Source organism: Pezoporus wallicus, unplaced genomic scaffold (genome assembly GCF_028554395.1).
Source record: "Pezoporus wallicus isolate ANWC-B61680 ecotype Strahan unplaced genomic scaffold, APGP_CSIRO_Pwel_v1 contig_5485, whole genome shotgun sequence".
NCBI lineage: Eukaryota > Metazoa > Chordata > Aves > Psittaciformes > Psittacidae > Pezoporus > Pezoporus wallicus.
The window spans coordinates 7408511-7419652 of NW_026641550.1; positions in this window are offsets into that span (position 1 = coordinate 7408511).

Here is an 11142-nt window from a genome sequence, read left to right on the forward strand (position 1 = left end):
AAACTTCCCCCCTAGTTTTACTGCCTGTCTCTGCCTGGAGGTCATGGAAGAAAGAGTGTCCACTTCCCACTAGAGAATCACCACAGTGATGCTGGAGGTGCTTGGACATTCCCTGTCCCAGTAAGCTGTAGCAGCTCCTCTTGTTTCCATTTTTACTCTGTGTTTGCTCTTGTGTGGGACCAGCAATCAGAATATCAGGAGCAAGGCAAAAGGTTAAACTCTGTGGGTGTAACATAAGGCAGACAACTGGAGCCCTCTCCCCCAGGCCTGTGCGTGTGACCTGTACTGCATGGTGCCAGGATGGCATGTTCACCAGAAGGCTCAGGCAGGTGGTTATTTCTGCTGTGGTAGCTCAGGATCTTGCACATAGGGACTCTGAAGGATCTTCCACAATAGGGGCCCCAAAGGATTTCAATCCTTTGGCTTTATAAACAGTTTAGGATCTAAATCTCTTTGGCTTTATGAACAGTTTCGACTGTGGTGCTTACTTTAGATTTCATTTTTTAATTGACATGAGTTTTGCTCCTGTCAATGACAATATCATTGGAAGTTATAAGACAAAGACCTCACTTCTAGCCCAAAAAATCTCAAATTTCTGAAGCCTAGGAAAATATTCTGGAGAAGGACCTCTATGTCTTGTTCCTGTGTTCTTGCAGGCATGTCAACCTTCAGCCATGACAGACAAAATGCTCTGCTGGATAGTCTCATCCCATGGGACTGTGACATATTCTCATAACTATGCACAGACTCTTATATTTGTTTGTGGGAGGGGAAAGTATTTCTGCATGGTTTGCAGTTCCATTCCATCAGTTAAGTTCAAAATATAAGCAGTATGAATTATGTTTTTTGGAAGTGTGAAAAGATTGTGAAAGGTTACACGTGTCAATAATCAACTTCTTAAGAACAGGTTTCACAAGTGAAGGTTTAACTATAATAAAGATTACCATCAATAAATACAAGAGATTAGTGCAATGACTGCAACAAGGGAAAAATGAAGGAAAATACAGAACAGAAAGTGTCACTTGTAGAAAAACAGATCTGGTTCTGCATACAACCTCTTCTATGAATACAGCAGCATATGACAGAATATTTATTTGCAAATAACAGTTACTGAAAAATGTGCTTTAGCAGGTTTGTTTACTTAGTTCTTGGCAAGTCTAGCTTGCAAGGAAGTCAAACCAAATGCATCCAATTAGAATATCATCCGAAGCAGATCACTAAGAGCAGTGTGCAGCTCTCTGATTGTTTGGCTCCTATGAGCAGGGTGGTGCTTTCAGAGTGTCATGGTGTTTAATAAATGCTATTTTCATATATTAATGATGGAGCAATGCCATCCTGGTGTCCAGAGTTGGGAACTGAGGCAAGGAGACCAGTACTCATTCTGTCTAACAGCAGATAATCTACTATGGTTTCCAAATTAGACTAACATCTTAGCTCACTTGGTGTCAGAATTACCCTCTAGACTATGGAAAGGGGCCTAAGGTGCTGACAGTCTTAAATCTTGGCACCTTCCTCCTCTTAACATCTAGAGTTAGCTGGGGGTGAATCTAAGTCGGTGACTTGCCCAGGATCCCGTGAGAAATTGCTGGGAGGGTGGAGAAATGAGCTGAGTTCCTCAAGCCTGAGTCCTGTATCCTGCCTGGTACATTATCAGCCCTCTCCAGTACAGAGAGGTTTGCTTATCAAAACTGACATTTTAGCTGCTCCAATTTGGCCATCTCTTGGATTTTATGTTGCTTTACTCAGAATAGCTACTTGTGAGAACTTCATTTCATGCAGCTTACTCAGAGCCCAGTCTTTGAATTAATCAATCACTTTCCATTCCTAGCTTTTTTTCACCTGTCATGTAGCATTACTCCACCTTTGAAGGATACTGTCTCCAAAAACTTAAGTTAGTATATTTCTCAGAAGTGCAAGCTAGCTGGTTCTGCGTCTCTGGGTGCACAAAAGCCTTGCTGAAATGAAGGTAATTAGCAAATACATTGTTCTGAGAATGACATTGAACTCTCTTTACAGCACAGCCCTTCTGCTACCGCATGTAGCCCCCTGTGACTGTTGTACCACCTCTGCTTTGAGCCTGGGTTTAGATGAGTGGGCTTCTGTTCCACTGTTTTCCTTGTGAGAGAAATGAGTATATGGTAGGAAACTCCACGGGTTTAGATGCAGTGTGAGACACAGATGTGGGTTTGTTTTTCTTTGATTACTTGTTCCAGGTACTTGATTTGCTCCCAAATCCATTAGCACTATGCTTCAGTGCATCGTTGCCTGAACATGGGTTGGTAAATAGGCTCAAATGAAACAGTGTTCCTAGCATGAAAGATCTACTCATTCTCCATTTGAGCAGATGCTTGTGTCTGTCTCTTTTTTGACCAAGGCATACTTTGCCTGTAAAAAAAATGCTGACCTCCTCTCTTCAGCTGCAGTTCCTAGTTTTATCTGCTCTTGTTTCTCCCAGGAGAAGGCAGCTTTTTGAGGAAGCATTGCATTAAACATGCCCCAGCTGTTTCTTGCACCCAGTCCCAGCTTGAACAAGTCTCACCAAAAACTGTCAGAGGAGAGAAGCTGTAGATTAACTACAATAGACAAAAAAATTCTGAAGCTCTCCTTATCTTTTAAGGGACAATAAGAGGGACACCCTCTTATTTTTCAAGGGGTAGATGCACACCATATCTACTCTGTTCTGAGGTAAGATACAGACCACACATATCCAGGGTTTATTAATGGCAATTACTCACTGGTGACACTGACAAGAAAGAGATTTCATTACTTGTCAGGGCCAGGAAAACAGGAGCAACAGCTTAAGAATCAGCAATGCCCCAGCACAGAGCTAAGATCACCTTACGTCCACCGCCCCCTGCCTTCAGTGCCAAGAACGAGCCTGTTCTCAGGTTGTGCATGCAGCCTGCAGCTTCGGCACTGCCACCAGCACGCAGCAGAGTGCCTGGGAAATGTGAGGGGGTGTGAAACCACTATATGACTCCAGGTTCCTGCAAGCAGCTAAAAATCCAAGATGCCTAACGGGGCTGTATGTTGACATTTGCCATATATGACATTTAGCATATAGGAATGAGGCCAGCTTTCACTAAGAACCCTTGAAGCATGCCTCTATTAGGAATTAATTAGGAATAATTAGGAATGCCATACAGAGGGACCTCGACACGCTTGTGAGGTGGGCTGATGCCAACCTCATGAAGTTTAACCATAACAAGTGCAAGGTCCTATACCTGGGTCGGAGCAATCCCAGGCACAGCTACAGGCTGGGCAAAGAAGAGATTCAGAGCAGCCCTGCGGGCAAGGACTTGGGGGTGCTGGTTGATGAGAAAATGAACATGAGCAGGCAGTGTGCACTTGCAGCCCAGAAAGCCAACCATATCCTGGGCTGCATCAAAAGGAGCGTGACCAGCAGGTCGAAGGAGGTGATCCTGCCCCTTTACTCTGCTCTTGTGAGACCTCACTTGGGAGTATTGCGTACAGTTCTGGTGTCCTCAACATATAAAGGACATGGAACTGTTGGAAGAAGTCCAGAGAAGGGCCACGAGGATGATCAGGGGACTGGAGCACCTCCTGTATGAAGACAGGCTGAGAAAGTTGGGGCTGTTCAGCCTGGAGAAGAGAAGGCTGCGTGGAGACCTCATAGCAGCCTTCCAGAATCTGAAGGGGGCCTATAGGGATGCTGGGGAGGGACTCTTCATTAGGGACTGTAGTGACAGGACAAGGGGTAACAGGTTAAAACTTAAACAGGGGAAGTTTAGATTGGATATAAGGAGGAAATTCTTTCCTGTTAGGGTGGTGAGGCACTGGAATAGGTTGCCCAGGGAGGCTGTGAATGCTCCATCTCTGGCAGTGTTCAAGATCAGGTTGGACGAGGCCTTGGGTGATATGGTTTAGAGTGAGGTGTCCCTGGCCATGGCAGGGGGGTTGGAACTAGATGATCTTAAGGTCCTTTCCAAGCCTAACTATTCTATGATTCTATGAATGTTCATCAGCTGTTTCCATTTTGGCTGCTCAGCAGAACCTGAATTTGTACCGCTGTGAACCCCTCCGCAGGCTTGCTGCCTGCATCCAGACCTTTCTATTCTTGCTATTCCAAGCAGATTTATTTGCTACAGCAGAAGGCGGAAACACAAATTCCTCAGTTTCCTATATGTGTTCAACATCATAGCTGTAGGCATTCAACTGAAGTGGGGGAAGACTCAGTAAGAAAAGTATCATGTGGGACTTTTGCTTGGGTGGGCTGGTGTAGTACAGTGCAAACAAATGCAGGGCCATGCTTTAACAAAAGTAGTTTGTGGACTTCCACTGTTACTGCCAGTACTGTACATGCAGAAAACTATTCATTGCCCTTTAGCTAATCCTATGCAGATTAGCTGACTCTGATTTGTAGTTATCCTGTTACCACTGGTGTAACTGTATGTAAGCAGATAATATTCATAATCTCTTCACAGTTTTTAATGGTACCTTATTATTATTTAAAGACAAACATATTCCACCTTTCCTAGAAGGATTATGCTGTAAAATTTGGTTTTAATTTCAAATATTTTTTTTTGTTGGTAGTATTGTTTTCAATTTCAACAGACACAGCCAGGAGCAGCTGTCTCTTACACTAGCTTTAGGATGAGCATTCTGAAAATAGGAACTGTATATATCACACAGAAGAGTTCAAGCCATCAGCTGACAGAGCTGACCAGCTTTCCTCAAATTCTTGCAGATATATTCCTTTTTTTTTTTTTTCAGTAAAAAGAATCTTTCTGAAAATCTAAGCTAGTTCCACACTAGCTGAAACTGAGCAGAAACAGTTTCATTTTACTTTAGGAGCACAGAATAACAAGGAGGGTCCAACCCTGAATGGAAAAAGTTTAGCATAGTCTTTTCAGTACATTTCAGCAGAGAGTTATCCATATAGTTTTGTTCCTAGTTTTTTAAAATGGCTTTAAAATCCCACTTTTCTATAGGACAATGAAACTTAGTTAAAAGTCTAAGCCAAACACAAGGAACATGAAGGGTATGATTCAAAGGCCTCATTTCTCAAGAACTTTTATCCTGACACCAAATTTTTCAACCATTTTCTAGCCACTGGTGACCAGAACTGTATTTTTTCCCAGAAGAAGAGCTGACACTAAATTGAAAAGGTTTTATTTTGCATAATAGGAAAAAGAAATAAAACACCTTGCTTCCTTTGCTGATGCTTGCTCTTTGAACGGGGCCATATGACATAGCTTAAAGCTTTCTCTGTTTATTTGTAGCTTGCTTGCTCCCCCAGCAGAGCAGAAGTCAAAAGCAACAAGACAAAGTGGCCCTGTCAAAACACACTTATCTTCACAGAAAACTCATTTAGTATTAGGCAAACCAGAAATCTACACATTTTCTGGAGAAATTACACTATCTGTTAATTAGCAGATTTACTGTCATTGCCTTTGTTATAAGAAAAGGAGGAGGCACAGCAGCTAAGAGCACTTGCCTTTTGTTACAGCTACTATGCGCAGTTTTTCCATTCTGTCATTTGTCTCCCAGTAAGTATCAGTCATGATACTTGAACGAAAATGGCATCCTGTTTTACTTCCAGTTTGTTCAGGATTGTGTAAGATATTCCTTAAATGGGAAGGTGGGATTTTTGACACTGGTAGAATCATAGAATCATAGAATAGTTAGGGTTGGAAAGGACCTTAAGATCATCTAGTTCCACCCCCCCTGCCATGGGCAGGATAAGAGAGTTTTTTACTGGAAAAAAATCTCTTCAACTAAAAGCTTGCTTGCTGTGTCCATGCCTCCGTAGGCCCATGTGCTATATGGAAAGTAAACTGGTAGAAACTTGGTTGGAGTACATCAGCTGGTTTCTCAGACCTTGCAGATGGCATAATGCTGGGAGAAATACTGGGAAGTGAGCAAGCGGGGCCATCACCGCCTATCTCCAAAGCTGCTGCTGGGAGGGCAAAGACCCCATTGTCACAAAGAGCAGTGGTGGGATACCACCCCAGAAGTGGGCAGCTGTGCAAGCTGTTTCATGGAGCCCTCAGAGCCAGAGCTTCATCTCCTTGTCCTCCTGAAGAGTAGCCACTCAGCGCTGAGGGTAAACTGCCGCTCTAAGGTAAGGAACTTACCTTACATTTCCTTATGGCAAAGGACACTGTAGCAAAAGAAGGTGCTAATTAGTTGCATTGCATTTTTTTTTTTTTTTTGCATTTCTTTGGTCTTATCACCAAGGACATGGTTTTCTCAAAGGTTGTTTGACAGCCCAGAGTCTTGAAGCAGGCGTGTTGGCCCACTGCATGAGAAATACAGCTAAGCAGGGAAGGAACTACAAAGTGCTGTGTCCTCTATGCAATGTAATATTGACATTTAACTTAGTCCTAGAGCACCACAGACCATGTAAGAGACATGAAAGATGAAAATTTCAGGGAGTGAAGCTTAAAACAGGGCATGAAGGAGAAACACATACTTGCAGGGCCATTCAAGAGAGTTCCCACAGAAGATCCCTGCAACAGCTGAAATTGCAAGGTCATCACTGCTGGGGCAGTCAGTTCCACTGACTTGTGGAATATCTTTAAGAACATGTTCAAGTGTTTGCAGAATGAGGGTTAGAAGTGGGTCCTCTGGTGGGGTGCTGGTACATGGCAGAGTGCAGGTTACAAAAGTAGTTCAAACACCTCTAGAGGGATTGCACCCTTGTGAACACTAAGAAAAGAAATTCATGTTTCTGGGCTCACAGGTGCATATGGTCATCCTGCTGTGGTTACCTACCTCTTGTGGAGTGTGCCCCTGGCATACAAAATCCGAAGTTCAGGAGCTTCATTGAGCAGAGGACATTTCTCTTTTTTAGGAGATTTGATCTTAGTTGAACAGGCTTCAGAGCATAGTATTTTTCCCCTCATTCAGCTCTGTCAAAGATGTGACTCTTCTACCACAAAGATTTAGTGATGTTTTCCACATATCTGGGGGTATTAGAAATATTACACAGGCTGCTATTCTGGATCTTAATAAGTGGCCTTTGACGTTTCTTTTCAAGTTTCTCCATGAATAGGGAGACCAAGTGTGGGAAGATATCAGTTTGGAGGCAAGATAAACCCAGGACTATTCTCCAGTTGTGATACAATTACTACTATGGAGAGCTGCTTCATTATAATAACAGACTTCAGTGATGCAACAAACTTCATGAAGAAACACTATGGCAGAAAACAAACAAAACCAACCCTGCCTTCATAGATTCAGCAATTATTTTTTAAGTTCCCACTTGGGAGAGGCCAGTGACAGGTTTATAGTGGAAAAAGAGGTTGCAAAAATGAAAAGGACAGACAACCTGGAAAAAAGAGAACAAGAAGGTGGTAGAAAATCATATGGATCTGTTTTCTGAAGGAAATTGTCCTCCAGGTTCTGAAAAGTGCATCTGAATGCAATAAGAGGGGCCCAGGTGGTTCAGTGCAGGGAGTTGATACCACAACTCAGCATCAAGGTCCCAAAGGAAATTATTTTGGAGAAGACAGAAATAGTTCTTTCCCTCAGTGGTCCTATAATCCTGGTCTGTTCTGGCCTGGAGAGGCTGCCCACCTACTCAAGGCTAAAAAGATGTGATATTGTGGATGATGACAACAAGCAATTGCAAAAATACCTCCCATTTTTCTCATAGCTAAAAATTGAGGCTGGGCCTTTCAGAAAAACAAGCAAACAAACAAACCCAACAAAACTCCAACCAAACAAAAACCCCAACCAGCCCTAAACCAAGTAACTAGTAAACTGAACCCATCTTGTCTGGATTACAGAGATACCACAATTAAAGTGTCCCACTGGACTCTTTTTGCTGGTGGAAGAATATTCCCTCCCATACCATCTGACCACAGCTTGGTCTCTCAAAGGGCTTCCAGGTTTGCACTTATTGTTCAAACTAATCACCTTGTTTTGATAAATCACTTTGTTAAAACAAGGAACAGGAAAACGGGAATGCTGAGCCTTTTAGTTTCTGATAGGCGTCATACTACATTGTTACTGTCGAAGAAAATTGCTGGAGCCTGGCCGTGCTTATCTCCTCCAGCCATACTACAGCCCGAATGCCTCTAGGTGGTGCCTCGCTCTAATGTTTCATGCCAGGAACTGGGGCGCAGCACCCTCAGGTTGGATTTTGCCCAGCAAGTGGTGCCAGCAGTTACATCACCCACTGTGCCGTTCCCGAGGGTGGCAGGGGGAGCAAAGCAGCCGTCCTGCTGAGCCCTTCTCCCCGATGTATTGCTAGTAAAGTATTTACTTTAGGCGAAAGAGCCACAGCTAGAACTGGAGGGATTCCCCCTGCAACAGACACAGTATGTGTGTTCATTCAGATCCCACATACAGACTTCATCCAGAGCTGACTGAGACAGCTTCATTTGAAGCCACTGTGGGTCAGGCCCCTAATCCCAAAGAGAAAGATCAGTTGCTTTTCTCTGGGGCTCTGAAAAGCCCTGTCATATGGAGAACTGGTGTCCGTAAGGGGATGTAACCAAGCTTATGCCCTTCAGATTGAAGTGTTAGAAGAGAAAAATGAAATGGGGAGGCTCGTGGGTCATCAGTGGGATTTTTTTTTCTTCCCTGCTCTGCAGTCTATTTTGCTAACCTGGGCTGTGTGAAGTTTGTGTGGGTCAGGAACAACTCTTAGAAACACCTGTGCAGTAAAGGGTGCCTGTAGGTAGCATAGAGCTGTTCCCTATCCTTGACTGTGAGGAAGGGCAATATTAGGGATTGGAGTTGGAAAGGTAACACTGAGTTTGTTGTGTGGGAAGAAAGCAGTCTTCGTATTTCTCTTTACATCTTTGACATGATGAACATCCATTAGGGAGGTTCACAGCCTGGCAAAGATCACAGCACAGCTCTTTATCATGTCTCCTCCTCTTGACTCTGCAACTAGGAAGCAGAACAGAGTCTCTGTTTTAAAGCAACCTATTTGGTACACATAGCCATGCAAAATCCAAATCAGACCTGACACAGCTGGGACACCCTATTCATGCTGTATTCCTGTATGTCCCTCTCCCACTGGAATAACACAGCTCCCTGCTGACTCCTACTTGGGAAGACAAGAGCTATCTTGAAAGGCTTGCTATTTTCTTTTGTGGTATACCCTCTTCTTGAGAGGAATGACAGTGCCAGTATTTGGTATGGGGAGAAAGAATTTGGCCTTGGGCTTCTTCCTTGCCCCTAAAGGTTTTCATGTACTTATATTTAGGGAGGAAGTAAACCTGGGACAAAGGAGGAGGTGGTGTCACAGGTGGAGGGACATCTGAGGAGTGTCATGACATGAGTTCACCCCTGAATCAGGACATGCCCAACAGGAGGAGAGGGAACATCTCTGACAGGCACTGCTCTCCTCAACAGGCTAAAGGATTAGCCCTTGGATTTGTTTTTTAGCTGATCCCATACTAACAGCTTTGGGTGGATTTGGGCTGACTTCTCCACATCGAGTCCTTTGACCTCTTAATCCTTCTGAAATAACCTAATCCTTCCCTCCCCTCTAACTCCGAATGCCACCAGATCGCCTTTTGTTGTTTTTCTCCTCGGACATGTTTTAAGAGCTTGCAGCAGCTTTTCCGGTGGGCTTGGTAATTAGCTGGCAGCTCAGAGTCCTTCCTCCCACTGGGCTGTACTTGGAGCTTATTTCAAGGTGGTGCTTGACAAGGGCGTGAGAGTTGCAGTTTGAAAGATTTTCAGAGTTAAAACCAAAATTAGTCTTTTATGATAAATAATATTGAATATCTATGACTTCTTTTCCCTTATTTTAACTTCTTCATCCCTAACCGCAGCTGGCACATCCAAAGGGTTATGCAGGTCTAAAAGAGGAAGAAAAGAAACCTGAGAAAAAAAAAGAAAATCACAGCTGATAGCTGAAGCCAGATATAATTTTAGTGTGGTTGGGACAGGGGAGAAAAGATGAAAGCTAGAGAGGGCCCTAGGAATGAGATGGTTGCAGAGGTGGTCACATAACTGAGATGAAATACCTTAAGGACCTGGAGTGTGAGCGAATTGCAGAACATCCTAAAACCACTGCAAGTATGGTCACTAAAAGCTGTGTGAGAATGCCTTTTATAGCCCCTAATTCAGCTCACATAATGTTGAGACTCTGAAGGAAGCAATCCAACTAATAGCACATCTATAGGGAAGTTCAGTCAGCTTCAGCCAGAGGATGAGTGCATGCTGTGTTTTTCCCCAAGGATGGGTAACACTCTCTCCATCCAAGTCCCACTGTTTCCTTGGTTTCCTCTGCCATCTGTGGCTGAAATAAGAGGATTGTAAGTGGCTCTTTTAAATCATTTTACAACAGTGCAGGAGGGGAATAATTAGTCCATGCTTACTCTTCTGGGCTTAGATCTTTGCACAGACAGATTGATAAGCTTCCTTCTGCAGTTCATCTTCAAACTCATATGTGGAGAAAATGCAGGAACTACTCAGAAAACTGTGCTGTCTTACTTAAATTCATGCAGGGCTTAGAGTTATCTGAGGTCCTTGGTAATTCATGTTGCCTTTAAAGTAAAATGTATAGTCAAGTTTTTCTCTCAAGAAAGATGGCTTAAGCATATTGAAACTGGGGAGTCCTTTTTCCCTGTCACTCAAAATTGCTGTACCAAGGGACTTCATGGTAGGCTGACTACTAGATGGCAAAGTATATTGAGGTGTTTCCTTGGCTCTAGATAAGAAAAGAGTGGCACTCCAGCAGCATTTTGGGGACTTTCAGCTTTCTCCCATTCTCTAGGGAAAGTTTGTTGGAGAGGGAATGATGAGGACAGCAGCTGCACAGCACAGTGTGCTGTGATACAAGAGCCAAATGCAGAGCCAATCCAACACATATCAGGGACAACTACCCAAGGGAACAGAGGGACATAGTGTAGCTCATCCTACACTCCTGCAGAAGGACACCACTGCTGGACTTCAAAAGGAACAGATGTTTCCATACACAGCTCAGAAAATTTGTCATCTTCCCTTCTACAAATTACACTCTGCCTGGGTCACCATTTCTGAAAACATTGAACTTTCACACAGGCACTATTTATGTGAGCAAAGGCAGTAGCCAGTTCTCACACTCCTTTACATACCTGTGAAGGATGATGGCCCCTATCTATGGCAATAATACTGCAGACCTTCAGTAAGACCAAGGTTTGGGGCTTAATCACATGTGATACATGGGGAAAT